This window comes from Oncorhynchus mykiss, chromosome 1, assembly GCF_013265735.2.
Source record: "Oncorhynchus mykiss isolate Arlee chromosome 1, USDA_OmykA_1.1, whole genome shotgun sequence".
Taxonomy (NCBI): domain Eukaryota; kingdom Metazoa; phylum Chordata; class Actinopteri; order Salmoniformes; family Salmonidae; genus Oncorhynchus; species Oncorhynchus mykiss.
Window position 1 is genome coordinate 80,824,804 of NC_048565.1, and position 14,306 is coordinate 80,839,109.

Genomic DNA, 14,306 nt, shown 5'->3' on the forward strand with positions numbered 1-14,306 from the left:
TGAATTGAATAAATGTATGGCTGAGGGGGATGAGGCAAAGGGAATAGAAAATAAGTCTGACAACACAGCAGACAGGCAAACATACAGTAAATTGAGAAATCACGGAACTAAACTAAATTAAAAGAAGAACTATACTATGGAACAAAGTTAAATTAGATGAAGAATGATAGTAAAAAGCTCTGGAGTACTTTAAATGAAATTCTAGGCAAGAAAGCAAACTTGGCTCCATCTTTCATTGAGGCAGATGGCTTTTTATAACAAAACCCTTTGATATTGCCAACCACTTTAATACATTTTCTGTTGACAAGATTAGCAAACAATATCTATTTTTTTCTCAACAACTCTCAATTGTTTTGCGAACAGCAGCACTGTTTTTCAAAGTACCTCATCTTGAGATAGGCTATTGCCAAGAGGAGTACATTGGCCATCACCGTGAGAAGTAGCCTACAGCTTCATGTTCATCATTAGGTGAGTTAGTGTGCCACTGGAAATTGTATTTAGTTGCCTACTGCAGGATATATACTGTATGTTGTAATGGATGTTTTTGTTATGAGTAGATGGCATTACATAAATAAACGATCTCCCCATGTTCATGTCAAGCAACACAATGTCAACAACATGTTCCAAGTCATAAGCTACATAATATCAGATCATCGTCACAAAAACCGTCAGTCAGTGGCTCTCTAACTGTCCCAGTCTAATTATTAACCATGTTAAACCAGCCCATGTTTATCTCATTTTGAATTATTAACCTGCTTTAAATATTCAACAGCCGTAATAAGTCCTGAATGTGCGCTAATGAATAATGAAGTGACGATAATTTAAAAGCACATTTTCTAGGGAACGGTAACTGCCTGCCTGGCAGTGTATAAATAGGAGCTGCCATTTTAGAGACAGAGCGATGGGTCCAAGCCGGGGCGAGGTCACTGTCTGTCCACTGATAATGATTTACATCATGTCTCCCTGGAAACATTTATTATAGCTAGCCCCCATCAGATCCAACAGACAGACCGTTAGATAACCGCATGAGCACAGTAATGAAAGGACGTTTTCTCACTCTATTTCTCTCTCCGTTATGTCACTATTCATGAAAATGGTTAAGAAAGATAAATTCCACCGTTTCCTCAGGATTATAATGGAATGAATAATTCATGGACAGTCAGGGAGAAATTCTAGAATGCTTTTAGCTTGCAGTTACCGTGGATGCAGCTCTTTAGAAGTAATTACGGCCTGGTTAGCTGCTGAATGGGAGATAGCAGTTTACTTCATCAATCGTACCGGCTTTAGTACATCAGATATGCCATTCCCCTGGGCACAGACGTCAGTTCAACATTTAGTTGATTGGTTCAGTGGTTGGTTCAGTTGTCAAACTAACATTCAATCAACAAAACATTTCACCATATCATTGGATTTAGGTTCAAAGTTGGGTGAAAAATGTTGATTTTAGAAATTCCAATTAGTTTTCCACGTTGATTCAACGTCATCACATAGATTTTGGCAGTTGAAATGACGTGGAAACAATGTTTTGCCCAATAGGATCAATTAGTCTAGTGTGGTCTGGCTCGGTTTGCTCCGATATGCTCTACTGTGTCTGGTTTGTTGTAATATTTTCTAGCTATTACACAACTGAGAAAAACAGACCAAATATAACTTCAGACAACTCTACATACAGTATCAGTCAAACGTTTGGACACACCTACTCATTCAAGGGTTTTTCTTTATTTGTACTATTTTCTACATTGTACTGTAGAATAACAGTGAAGACATCACAACTATGAAATAACACATGTAGTAATCAACAAAAGTGTTAAATAAATCAAAATGTATTTTTAATATTTGAGATTCTTTAAAGTGGCCACCCTTTGCCTTGATGACAGCTTTGCACACTCTTGTTATTCTCTCAACCAGCTTCATGAGTTAGTCACCTGGAATGCATTTCAATTAGCAGGTGTGCTTTGTTAAAAGTTAATTTGTTGAATTTCTTTCCTTCTTAATGTGTTTGAGCCAATCAGTTGTGTTGTGACAAGGTAGGGGTGGTAAACCCAAGATAGCCCTATTTAGTAAAAGACCAAGTTCATATTATGGCAAGAACAACTCAAATAAGTAAAGAGACCGTCCATTATTACTTTAACTCACGAAGGTCAGTCAATCCAGAAAATGTCAAGAACTTTTAAAGTTTCAAGTGCAGTCGCAAAAACCATCAAGCGCTAAGATGAAACTGGCTCTCATGAGGACCTCCACAGGAAAGGAAGACCCAGAGTGACTTCTGCTGCAGAGGATAAGTTAATTAATTGCACCTCAGATTGCAGCCCAAATAAATGCTTCACGGAGATCAAGTAACAGACACATCTCAACATCAACTGCGTGAATCAGGCCTTCATGGTCGATTGCTGCAAAGAAACAACTACTAAAGGACACCAATAAGAATAAGAGATTTTCTTGGTCCACGAAACATGAGCAATAGACATTAGACCGGTAGAAATCTGTCGTTTGGTCTGATGAGTCCAAATTTTAGATTTTTGGTTCCAACCGCCGTGTCTTTGTGAGACACAGAGTAGGTATTTGGATGATGTCCACATGTGTGGTTCCCATCATGAAGCATGGAGGATGAGGTGTGATGGTGTTGGGGTGCTTTGTTGGTGACACTGTCTGTGATTTATTTAGATTTCAATGCACACTTGACCAGCATGGCTACCACAGCATTCTGCAGCGATCCGCCATCCCGTCTGGTTTGTAAAGGTAGTTTGACCAAGAAGGAGAGTGATGGAATGCAACATCAGATGACCTGGCCACAATCACCCGACCTCAACCCAATTGAGATGGTTTGGAATGAGTTGGACTGCAGAATGAAAGAAAAGCAGCCAACAAGTGCTCAGCATACTGTATGTGGGAACTCCTTCAAGACTGTAGGAAAAGCATTCCAGGTGAAGCTGGTTGAGAGAATGCCAAGAATGTGCAAAATTCTCATCAAGGCAAAGGGTGGCTACTTTGAAGAATCTCAAATAGAAAATATATTTTGATTTTTTTTAACACGTTTTTGGTTACTCATGATTCCATATGTGTTATTTCATAGTTTTGATGTCTTCACTATTATTCTACAATATAGAAAATAGTAAAAAAATAAAGAAAAACCCTTGAATGATTAGGTGTGTCCAATCTTTTGACTAGTACTGTATTTGCAGTTGCAAAATATATTATAATTCTGTCACCAAATCCAGGCTTCTAAAAAATAATGTTGAAGTGATGTTTGAGAGGAGCTGATCCTAGATCAGGACGTTGGGATGAACTCCTCCTGGAGCAAGTGCTACTGTTGAGTTCATCACCATTTAGCCATGTCCAAGAGTTATGAGGGTGGGGGGATAATAATCTGGACAGAGAAGTGTGGAGAAACATGTCATCATGAATGAATTTTTCCTTTAACTTGTGAATGTGTAAAGTGAACACATAAGTTAGCTCATCTTACTTTCCCCTCTTGAGGCTGTGTTTCTTTATTTGCATGGAGACTATCTTTTAAGTATTATGTACATGTATTTTTCATGTGTTCCCATGTGTTGTGATCTTTTCTCTGAAGCCCAATCTTTCAGCTCAGGAAGATGTCCGAGAGGGTTTCACTGAACCCACACAACAACAAGGCATAGAAATCAGTGCCAAAGCTTTTAAAACAACTAATGTATGAGGTCAGGTTAAAGGTCAACGTTAAAGGCTACATTACACTTGCCATTGTGATCACAGGTCAAGTAGATCACATGACCTTCGTCCTTCTCCCCCTGGCCAGTGATGATGACCTTATTGTACGGTTGCTCTATGTACAGTTGTTGCTGACTCACCAGGAGAGGTACAGAACAAAAATCTACCCAAACACCAGGAGAGCTGTTCCATTCCATTCCACCCACAGTCCCTCAATTCATCCAGCACATTACAGCCTTGTCCTTTTAATTCAGCCACTTGAAAAGATCCATACTCAATAAAACCATAAAACCATGGCTGTGACTCCTGCTCATCTATGCCAAAATCAAACACAGTCCACTCATGAATTCATATACCTGCATAAAGAGATCACAATTGAGACACATGTCCTTTAGCTCAGAGGTAAAAGTGAATCATTGCTTGACTAATATCTTATGACTAATGTCTGTTTGTCCCCATCAGGGCTGACTGCCCAGACATCAATGATTATTTGATGTTCTATAGCCTTCATACTCAACTGGCGGACAGCAGGACCGGATCCGGACCCAGAACGGGGTAAATACGGACTGAAAGTCCTCCCCAAAAAAACTTGGTCGAGCTTTGACCCCTTGTATCATATAAACACACATAAGACATGGAAGAATGCATAGAATTGAAGGAAATGAGCTTTAAATAGCGCAACATTTTCTCTCCGCCAACAAGAGGGGTGTGAACAGTTTGGGATGGCATGGGTTGCGAGGTGGGGGTTTGTTACTAAGCCGATAAATTACATTATTCATCCAGACCTTTGTCACCTAGGACATTTGTGTAACTTGACCTTCTGAAATAGTACTTGAGTACCCCTGCTCGATAGGTTTGAATGGATTGTTTGTTGTGAATCTCCATTTCTCTGTGTTCATATGCTTCTTCTCCAAAGACTCTGTACAGTATATATTTGTGTTCATATGCCTCATCTCACAAAACTCTGTACAGTATATCTCTGTGTTTATATGCCTCTTCTCCTAAGACTCTGTAAAGTATATCTTTGTGTTCACATGCCTCTTCTCCCAAGACTCTGTACAGTATATCTGTGTTCCTATGCCTCTTCTCCCAGACTTTCAATATATCTCTGTGTTTATATGCATCTTCTCCCAAGACTCTATACAGTATACCTCTGTGTTCAAATGCCTCTTTGCCCAAGACTGTACAGTATATCTCTGTTTTCATATGCCTCCTCTCCCAAGACTTTACAGTATATCTCTGTGCTTATATGTCTATTCTCCCAAGACTCTATACAGTATATCTCTGTGTTCATATGCCTCTTCTCCCAAGACTTTACAATATATCTCTGTGTTAATATTCCTCTTCTCCCAAGACGCTGTACAACATATCTCTGTGTTCATATACTTCTTCTCCCAAGACTATACAATATATCTCTGTGTTTATATGCCTCTTCTCCTGATATTCTGTACAGTATATCTCTGTCTTCATATGCTTCTTCTCCCAAGACTATACAATATATCTCTGTGTTTATATGCCTCTTCTCCTAATACTCTGTACAGTATATATGTCTGAATGTCTCTATGCCAACCTGTATCTCTGGCCTCTCTGTGTCCCTGTTGTCCATGGCTCTCTACAAGTCTGTCTGTGTCTAGGAACATAAAGAGTGTCATCATGTTCCAGGTCTGTGTCTGTCTGTTTGTTCTTTCTGTGTGTCTATATGTTCTCTCTGGGTGTCTGTTTGTTCTCTCTTGGTGTCTGTATATTCTCTCTGGGTGTCTATATGTTCTCTCTGGGTGTCTATATGTTCTCTCTCATAGTCTGTATGTTCTCTCTGGGTTTCTATATGTTCTCTCTGGGTGTCTGTTTGTTCTAACTGAGTATCTGTATGTTCTCTCTGGGTGTCTGTTTGTTCTCTCTGGGTGTCTGTATGTTCTCTCTTGGTGTCTATATGTTCTCTCTTGTTGTCTGTATGTTCTCTCGAGGTGTCTATATGTTCTCTCTGGGTGTCTGTTTGTTCTCTCTGATAGTCTATATGTTCTCTCTGATGGTCTATATGTTCTCTCTGATAGTCTATATGTTCTCTCTGGGTGTCTGTTTGTTCTCTCTGGGTGTCTGTTTGTTCTCTCTGATAGTCTATATGTTCTCTCTGGGTGTCTATATGTTCTCTCTGGGTGTCTGTATGTCCTCTTTGGGTGTCTGTTTGTTCTCTCTGGGTGTCTGTTTGTTCTCTCTGATAGTCTATATGTTCTCTCTGATACTCTATGTGTTCTCTCTGATAGTCTATATGTTCTCTCTGGGTGTCTGTTTGTTCTCTCTGGGTGTCTGTTTGTTCTCTCTGATAGTCTATATGTTCTCTCTGGGTGTCTATATGTTCTCTCTGGGTGTCTGTATGTCCTCTTTGGGTGTCTGTTTGTTCTCTCTGGGTGTCTGTTTGTTCTCTCTGATAGTCTATATGTTCTCTCTGATACTCTATGTGTTCTCTCTGATAGTCTATATGTTCTCTCTGATGGTCTATATGTTCTCTCTGGGTGTCTGCTTGTTCTCTCTGGATCTGTTCCTCCTCTACCTCCCTCTGTTTTCTGTCGGTCCTCTCCCAGGATCTTTCTTTTTCTACATCTGTTCCTCCTCTACCTCCCTCTGTTGTTTGTCGTTCCTCTCTCTGGGTGTTTCTCTGTAGATCACCTCTGCTCCTGTTTCATTCATCTCCAGTTAGTCTGCTGTCGTTTCTGATCCTCCTGCTGTTCTTACAGCCTCGGTCACCTTCCCTTCTCGGCCTGTCAGCCTCCTAACAGCACATTCAAGTTCCTTCCTGTCATTACCCTATCATGCTCTATCTCTCATTCTCCCTCATTCCCTCTTTCCCATCTCTCTTTTTCAACCTTTCATTCCCTCTTCTCATCTCTTTTTCTCATTACCTCTCCATCACTTTATCTCATGTAGCTTTTCTTCCCAACCTCCCCGTACTTGGTCTGCCTATGTGTCTAATTCGGCCCCACAGTGCAGGGACATTCAAATGCCTATCTTACTAAAGAATCCTTCCGATGCGTTCATTTTGTTTTCTTTGTCAATCCCTCCGACGATGTGATTCGCCCCCAGCACTTTAATCAGTGACAATGTTGCTCTCATCTGATGAAGTATTGTGTCACACTCGTCATAATGAATGGACAAGGCGCAGCGTGCGTAGAGTTCCACATATTTTAATAAATCAAAACTCACCAAACAAAAACGGACTCCGACCGCAAAACGCAAGACTCAATAGGGGAGGGTGGGCATGTACCGTCGGGGGCGGCTCCGGTGCGGGACGAAGTACCCACTCCACTTACAGATACGTTGTCCTCCATGGCGGCTCTGGTGCGGGGATCGTCACTGGAAGCTCTGGACAATGGGTCGTCACCGGATGAACCGGAACGTGGGTCGTCACCGTAGGAACCGGACCTTGGATCGTCGCCGTAGGAACCGGACCGTGCATCGTCGCTGGAGGCCCCGGACCGCGTACCTGTCGGCGGAGGAACCGGACCGTGAAACGTCGTCGGAAGCTCTGTACTGGGAACTGTCGGCGGAGCCTCCAGCGGGATTCTCAGTCCAGAGCCTACTGCGAGGGTTCCCAGTACGGAGCCTCCGGCGACGATCTACGATGCGGAGTCCCCTGCGACGATCCACGGTCCGGAGCCTCTGGCGACGATCTACGGTGCGGAGTCCCCTGCGACGATCCACGGTCCGGAGCCTCTGGCGACGCGCCCCGCACCGGAGCCGCCCCCGATGGTAGATGCTCACCCGGACCCTCCCCTATTGAGTCAGGTTTTGCGGTCGGAGTCCGCACCTTTGGGGGGAGGGGGGGGGGGGGGTACTGTCACGCCCTGACCATAGAAAGCTGTTTATTCTCTATGTCGGTTGGGTCGGGGTGTGATTTAGGGTGGGTTATCAAGGGGAATTGTATTTCTATGGTGGCCTGATATAGTTCCCATTCAGATGCAGCTGTTTATCATTGTCTCTGATTTAGCCATTTTCCCCATTGTGATTTGTGGGATCTTGACTATGTTTGTGTGTAGTTGCTTTCTGCACTGCATGTAGCGTCAAGTTTCGTTTATTCGCTTTATTGTTTTAGTGCTTTAAGTTTCTCTTCTAAATAAAAGGATGGAAACAATTCATATGAAATTGTTTTTCACAATCAATATTTCATCTGACAGAGTTGGTTCAATTATTTGTCGGTCATGTGTGATTTTATTCAAACCTTTTGGTGTTAAATTATGAAGAAATTACTCTTGAAAGGCCAAAAGGCCATCATGTAAGCTTTAATAAAAATAAGTGATACGAGCAAGAGCATTGTGCTAGTTTGTCTTTTCTTTAAAGTATTCACATTGTTCCCATGCACCTGCAATGAGAACTCAAATGTTCAAGTGCTTTTTTTTCATTTTAAAAGCTTGAAGAAATCAAAGAGAATAGTTATTTTAATGCATTCTGTTATAGTTATTAGGCTCTCGGGTTTGATCCTGTGCTGTTGGAGTTAACGGAAGTTCTGAGTTTTGACTGGGAAGTTTCACTTGAACGACTCTCCAAGTCGTAATTATAAGTGCATGGGGAAACTCAGAGAAAATGTTGTTACACGAGTTCTGACAATTCACCACTTTTCAACCAAAAGATGAAAACAAAACAGTTTTTGACCATTCCAAACTCATCAATGTGGAGAATGTAGATGTCACGTGTCCCTCTCCGGCCTCTAGGTCACATGTCTGCTCGTTATGGCGCACACCTGTCACCAGTAGAATGTAGATAGTTTGACCATATTCTTACACGCATTATGACATTATGACACGGACCTGGACTCCATCACCTCCTTGATTACCTGCCCTTTATACAGTATGTCATTCCCTACGGTTCCTTCCCCGGGCATCATTGTTTCTGTTTCTTGTTTTGTATTATGTCCTGTTTGTTTATTAAAACACTCACTCCCTGAACTTGCTTCCTGACTCTCAGCGCACATCGTTACAGTAGAATGTAGATAGTTTGACCATATTCTAAATGTTAAGCAAGCTAGCTAACTTTATTAGCAACGTCAGCTAGCTTATCTAGCGATCTAAAATCTTATTGGTTGAAGAATTGTTCCAACTTCAAAAGCACTTGAACACAATCATGTCAGACATAAGACTTCCAACAAGCACGTGAATGTCCCATCACTCATCAATTATTATTCCTATAATCATCGGCTGAGACAGCGCTTTCATTTAGAACAAAACAAAAGGGTTACCCTCAAACAGAAACATGGCTGTGTTTACACAAGCAGCCCAATGCCGAAAAATCTTTTTTCCACTAATTGGCATTTTGACCAATCACATCAGATCTTTTTACATCAGATCTTTTTTAGAGCTGATCTGATTGGCCAAAATACCATTTTGTAAAAGAAATATCAAAATTGGGCTGCCTGTGTAAATGCAGCCAGAGTGATGCTTTCTTCATCACTAATATATTTAATGGCTGTTTCAGGGACATCAAAACAATAGCAGAAAAATGGCCAGTGGACCTGCCAACACTTTGTTTCATGTTTAGCCAAGCCCTAATGTGACAACCTTCAATTTCACTATTGCTGGACTATCACTTTAGTTAAATTTAGCCTTTGTGTTTCCAGCTAACAAAGTACACAGACTAATTTTCCTCTAAATGGAACTGGATACACTGAGTTAGTCTCTTTGGTCGTGTTCCCAGAAAAGCCATTATTTCATATCAATAATCTTGAATAAAAACTCTGGGGCTGAATGGCTAGGGAGCAATTTCCCTGGCGAGGAAAACAGCATATGCCTGACAGTCAACATTGCTCACAGCAGCGCAGTAACATAACCCCAAAGCAGGGAAAATTCATCCAAAATGAAAAGACTGTGTCCTTATGGAATGTCAGCAGTTGACAATTTACTGTAATGAAAAGTGCATCCTAGGTGTGCTTTCATTTGTGTCCCGATGAACTAGTTCCCAAAATAAAATGAATGATATACAATGGTCTGTTGAGAAGAGGTACTGGGTGATTTGATAGAGATGCTTCCGGGTGATTTGATAGTGATGCTTCTTGCAATATTGGTCAGGAACACTGATGCTCTAAATTGCACCTGTGGACTATCTTGAATGCTATTGTGTCACTATTGATGTTTTCTCCCTCCTCCCCCTCTCTATTTTCTCCCTCCTCACCACTCTCTTTTCTCCCTCCTCCCCTCTCTCTCTTTCTCTTTTCTCCTTACTCCCCCATATTTCTCTTTTCTCAATCCTCCCCCTCTCTCTGTTATCCCTACCCCCATCTCCCTCTCTCTCTCTTTTCTCCCTCCTCCCCCTCTCTCTTTCTCCCTTTTCTCCCTCCCCCTTTCTCTTTTTTCTTTCTCCCCTCCTTCCCTCTCTCTCCTCAGTAGCTGCCGGAGCCAGTGGCTTGGTCCAGGGCTGCATGGTGCCAACAGGGATGCATCGATCCCTGTCAGGTTGTGCCCAAAGTGGCCTCACTAAATCAGACTTCACCAGGTGGCTATGGAGATTACAGGCTGACATCAATCAGTGTGAGGGCTGGAGGCTTGCTCCTCATCAACCCCTTCAGGGTCCCCTAAGGGTCTCTTCACGAAATGCCTGGCCTGGACAATAGACTATGGACTAGATATGAATAAGAGGAATGGGGACTCTGTGTGTATGGATAAACTGTGTGTGTGTGTGTGTGTGTGTGTGTGTGTGTGTGTGTGTGTGCTGATGCAAAACTTGCTTTAACTCACCTCAGTTAGTCAGTTATCTCTTGATAACAGTATAACACTGCAGCATATTTTCCCTCGCCACGAGTCCTCTAGCGGGAGTGATGGGTGACCCGCCACACACAAAACCACTTCCTGTGGCTGAGGGCCCAGCTGGTAGCCTGAGGAAGGGTAATTATACAGAGCACGGTAAATTGAGACTGATTATGGAAGCGTCTGTCACAGACCAGAGGAGAAGGCATGGAGATCTGAGGAAAAAGAGCATGCAGCGCTACTGGACCGAAGCTTGAAGAGGGGTCAGACAGAGCGGGTAAAGTGATAGGGTTATCCCTCTTGTAAGAGAAGAGTCATTACAGTGTCATTACAATGTCTTTACAGTGGTGTGTCATTACAACGTAATATTGCCAATGCTCCAGGACATATAAATGGACGTGGTTAATTTTCTGCAAAGTAATCAAAGTAGCGATATGTCACACTTGATTAACATCAAGAGATACTCTGTGGAGTGAGTCAGTATAATTGACAGAGGAAAGTTATCCCTTCTATCACCTGAATACAGCATGGATTGAGAAACATACAGCTATTTGTTCCTTTAGATACTTAATGGATTATGGTTATGCAACACCTGAATCATTATTATAAGACAAACTGTAGCTCTTCTGCCTCCTACACTGCCCCATACTAGTGATGCAGCTACACTCATGTCTAACACAGTAAACACTCATATTTACACTTAGAAAAGTGCTGTAAATTATGAAGAAAAGCCCCAGAGTCATTTGTAATCAAACCCCAAGGAGAGCGAATAATAGTAGAACCTGGAAAGATGTTTGTCACATGTACGAAATTGCCATATTCGAACCCTGTAGATTTTTAAATGTATTTTAAGCTTAAACTCTGCTCGTTGCACTGGCAGTGGGAGAGGGACCTTCCAGAATCGTTTTAATTTGTTTCCTATCTCCTGTCATATTTCCTGACAGCTTCGGCTGTCAGACAGAACATTTTAGGAGCCTGGGTCTGGGATGAGGTTTATCCTGTTGAACAGCAGTTTATCCTGTTGAACAGCACCGGCAGAGATGGCCGCCTCGCTTCGCGTTCCTAGGAAACTATGCAGTATTTTGTTTTTTTACGTGTTATTTCTTACATTGGTACCCCAGATCATCTTAGGTTTTGTTACATACAGTCGGGAGGAACTACTGGATATAAGAGCAACGTCAATTCACCATCATTACGACCAGGAATACGACTTTCCCGAAGCGGATCCTCTGTTTTTCCCACCACCCAGGACAATGGATCGGATCCCAGCCGGCGAACCAAAACAACGACGCCGTAAAAGGGGCAGAGGAAGCGGTCTTCTGGTCAGGCTCCAGAGACGGGCACATCGATGGCCCTGAACAAACTTTATTTGACTCTATGTAAACTGGAAACCACATATCCTAAGGCTTTTAACAAGGCTAATCTGAAAACAAGACTCCCTAAATTCTACCAGCATATTGATTGTGCTACCAGTGCTGGTAAAACCCTGGATCATTGTTATTCTAACTTCCGCAACGCATATAAGGCCCTCCCCTGCCCTCCTTTCGGAAAAGCTGACCACGACTCCATTATGTTGCTCCCTGCCTATAGACAGAGACTAAAACAGGAAGCTCCCACGCTCAGGTCTGTTCAACGCTGGTTCGACCAATCTGATTCCATGCTTCAAGATTGCTTCGATCACGTGGATTGGGATATGTTCCGCATTGCGTCGAACAACAACATTGATGAATACGTTGATTCGGTGAGCGAGTTTATTAGCAAGTGCATCGGCGATGTCGTACCCACAGCAACTATTAAAACATTCCCAAACCAGAAACCGTGGATTGATGGCAGCATTCGCACGAAACTGAAAGCGTGAACCACTGCTTTTAACCACGGCAAGGTGACCGGAAACATGACCGAATACAAACAGTGTAGCTATTCCCTCCACAAAGCAATCAAACAAGCTAAGCGTCAGTATAGGGACAAAGTAGAGTCGTAATTCAACGGCTCAGACACAAGAGGTATGTGGCAGGGTCTACAGTCAATCACGGATTACAAAAAAGAAAACCAGCAGACCAGCGGACCAGGATGTCTTGCTCCCAGACAGACTAAACAACTTATTTGCTCGCTTTGAGGACAATACAGTGCCACTGACACGGCCCGCTACCAAAACATGCGGGCTCTCCTTCACTGCAGCCGACGTGAGTAAAACATTTAAACATGTTAAACATCGCAAAGCTGCAGGCCCAGACAGCATCCCCAGCCGCGCCCTCAGAGCATGCACAGACCAGCTGGCTGGTGTGTTTACGGACATATTCAATCAATCCTTATCCCAATCTGCTGTTCCCACATGCTTCAAGAGGGCCACCATTGTTCCTGTTCCCAAGAAAGCTAAGGTAACTGAGCTAAATGTTGTGTCACTATGTTGTGCCCCGTAGCACTCACTTCCGTCATCATGAAGTGCTTTGAGAGACTAGTCAAGGACCATATCACCTCCACCCTACCTGACACCCTAGACCCACTCCAATTTGCTTACCGCCCCAATAGGTCCACAGATAACGCCATCGCAACCACGATGCACACTGCCCTAACCCATTTGGACAAGAGGATACCTATGTATGACCCTGGGTCTCGACCCCGCCCGGTGCAACTGGGTACTGGACTTCCTAACTGGCCTCTCCCAGGTGGTGAGGGTAGGTAACAACATCTCCACCCCGCTGATCCTCAACACTTGGGCCCCACAAGGGTGCGTTCTGAGCCTTCTCCTGTACTCCCTGCTCACCCACGACTGCGTGGCCTTGCACGCCTCCAACTCAATCATCAAGTTTGCGGACGACATTACAGTGGTAGGCTTGATTACCAACAAGGAGCACCCCCCTATCCACATCGACGGGACAGTAGTGGAGAGGGTAGTAAGTTTTTAAGTTCCTCGGTGTTCACATCACGGAGAAACTGAATTGGTCCACCCACACAGAGAGCGCGCCTCTTCAACCTCTGGAGGCTGAAGAAATTTGGCTTGTCACCAAAAGCACTCACAAACTTCTACAGATGCACAATCGAGAGGATCCTGTCGGGCTGTATCACTGCCTGGTACGGCAACTGCTCCGGCCCACAACCGTAAGGCTCTACAGAGGGTAGTGAGGTCTGCACAACGCATCACCGGGGGCAAACTACCTGCCCTCCAGGACACCTACACCACCCGATGTCACAGGAAGGCCATAAAGATCATCAAGGACAACAACCACCCGAGCCACTGCCTGTTCACCCCGCTATCATCCAGAAGGCGAGGTCAGTACAGGTGCATCAAAGCAGGGACCGAGAGACTGAAAAACAGCTTCTACCTCAAGGCCATCAGACTGTTAAACAGCCACCACTAACATTAAGTCAATTAAGTCATATAATTTAAATCTTTAACTCACCAAAGTAAAGACGTTGAGTGCTGGATAACCTTTCTTTGTATGCACAGGGTGTAATTTCTCCAAAATACTAAATGAATGACAATCCATAGAATTAGAATACTTAATAATTATAGTAGGATCTCTATGCGACCAGACTCTTTGGCCCCTGCATATCTAAGGACCAGACGGTTGCGTGGACTAGAGCTAGTTTGGCGGTATACAAAGTGCTCAAAAGTCGTTGACACCCAAATCCAAAATAAAGAAGATTGGCTCATTCGTAGCTGTTGTAGGTCATTTTAATGTGCAGTAAATAACATTCCCTGTCTGTGCTGTGTTTCAGGGGTAGCGCCACTTCGGGCAGCACGGGGTGCCCTGCCTCTCTCACCTGGCCAGACCCACTGGCTCTCTACGGACCCCTGCTGACCCTGCTACCTGGATACAGACCAGACATAGCAGCTTCTTCAACAAGCGTAAGTACTGGTGTTCCCGAACTATGAAGAGTTGATAGAGT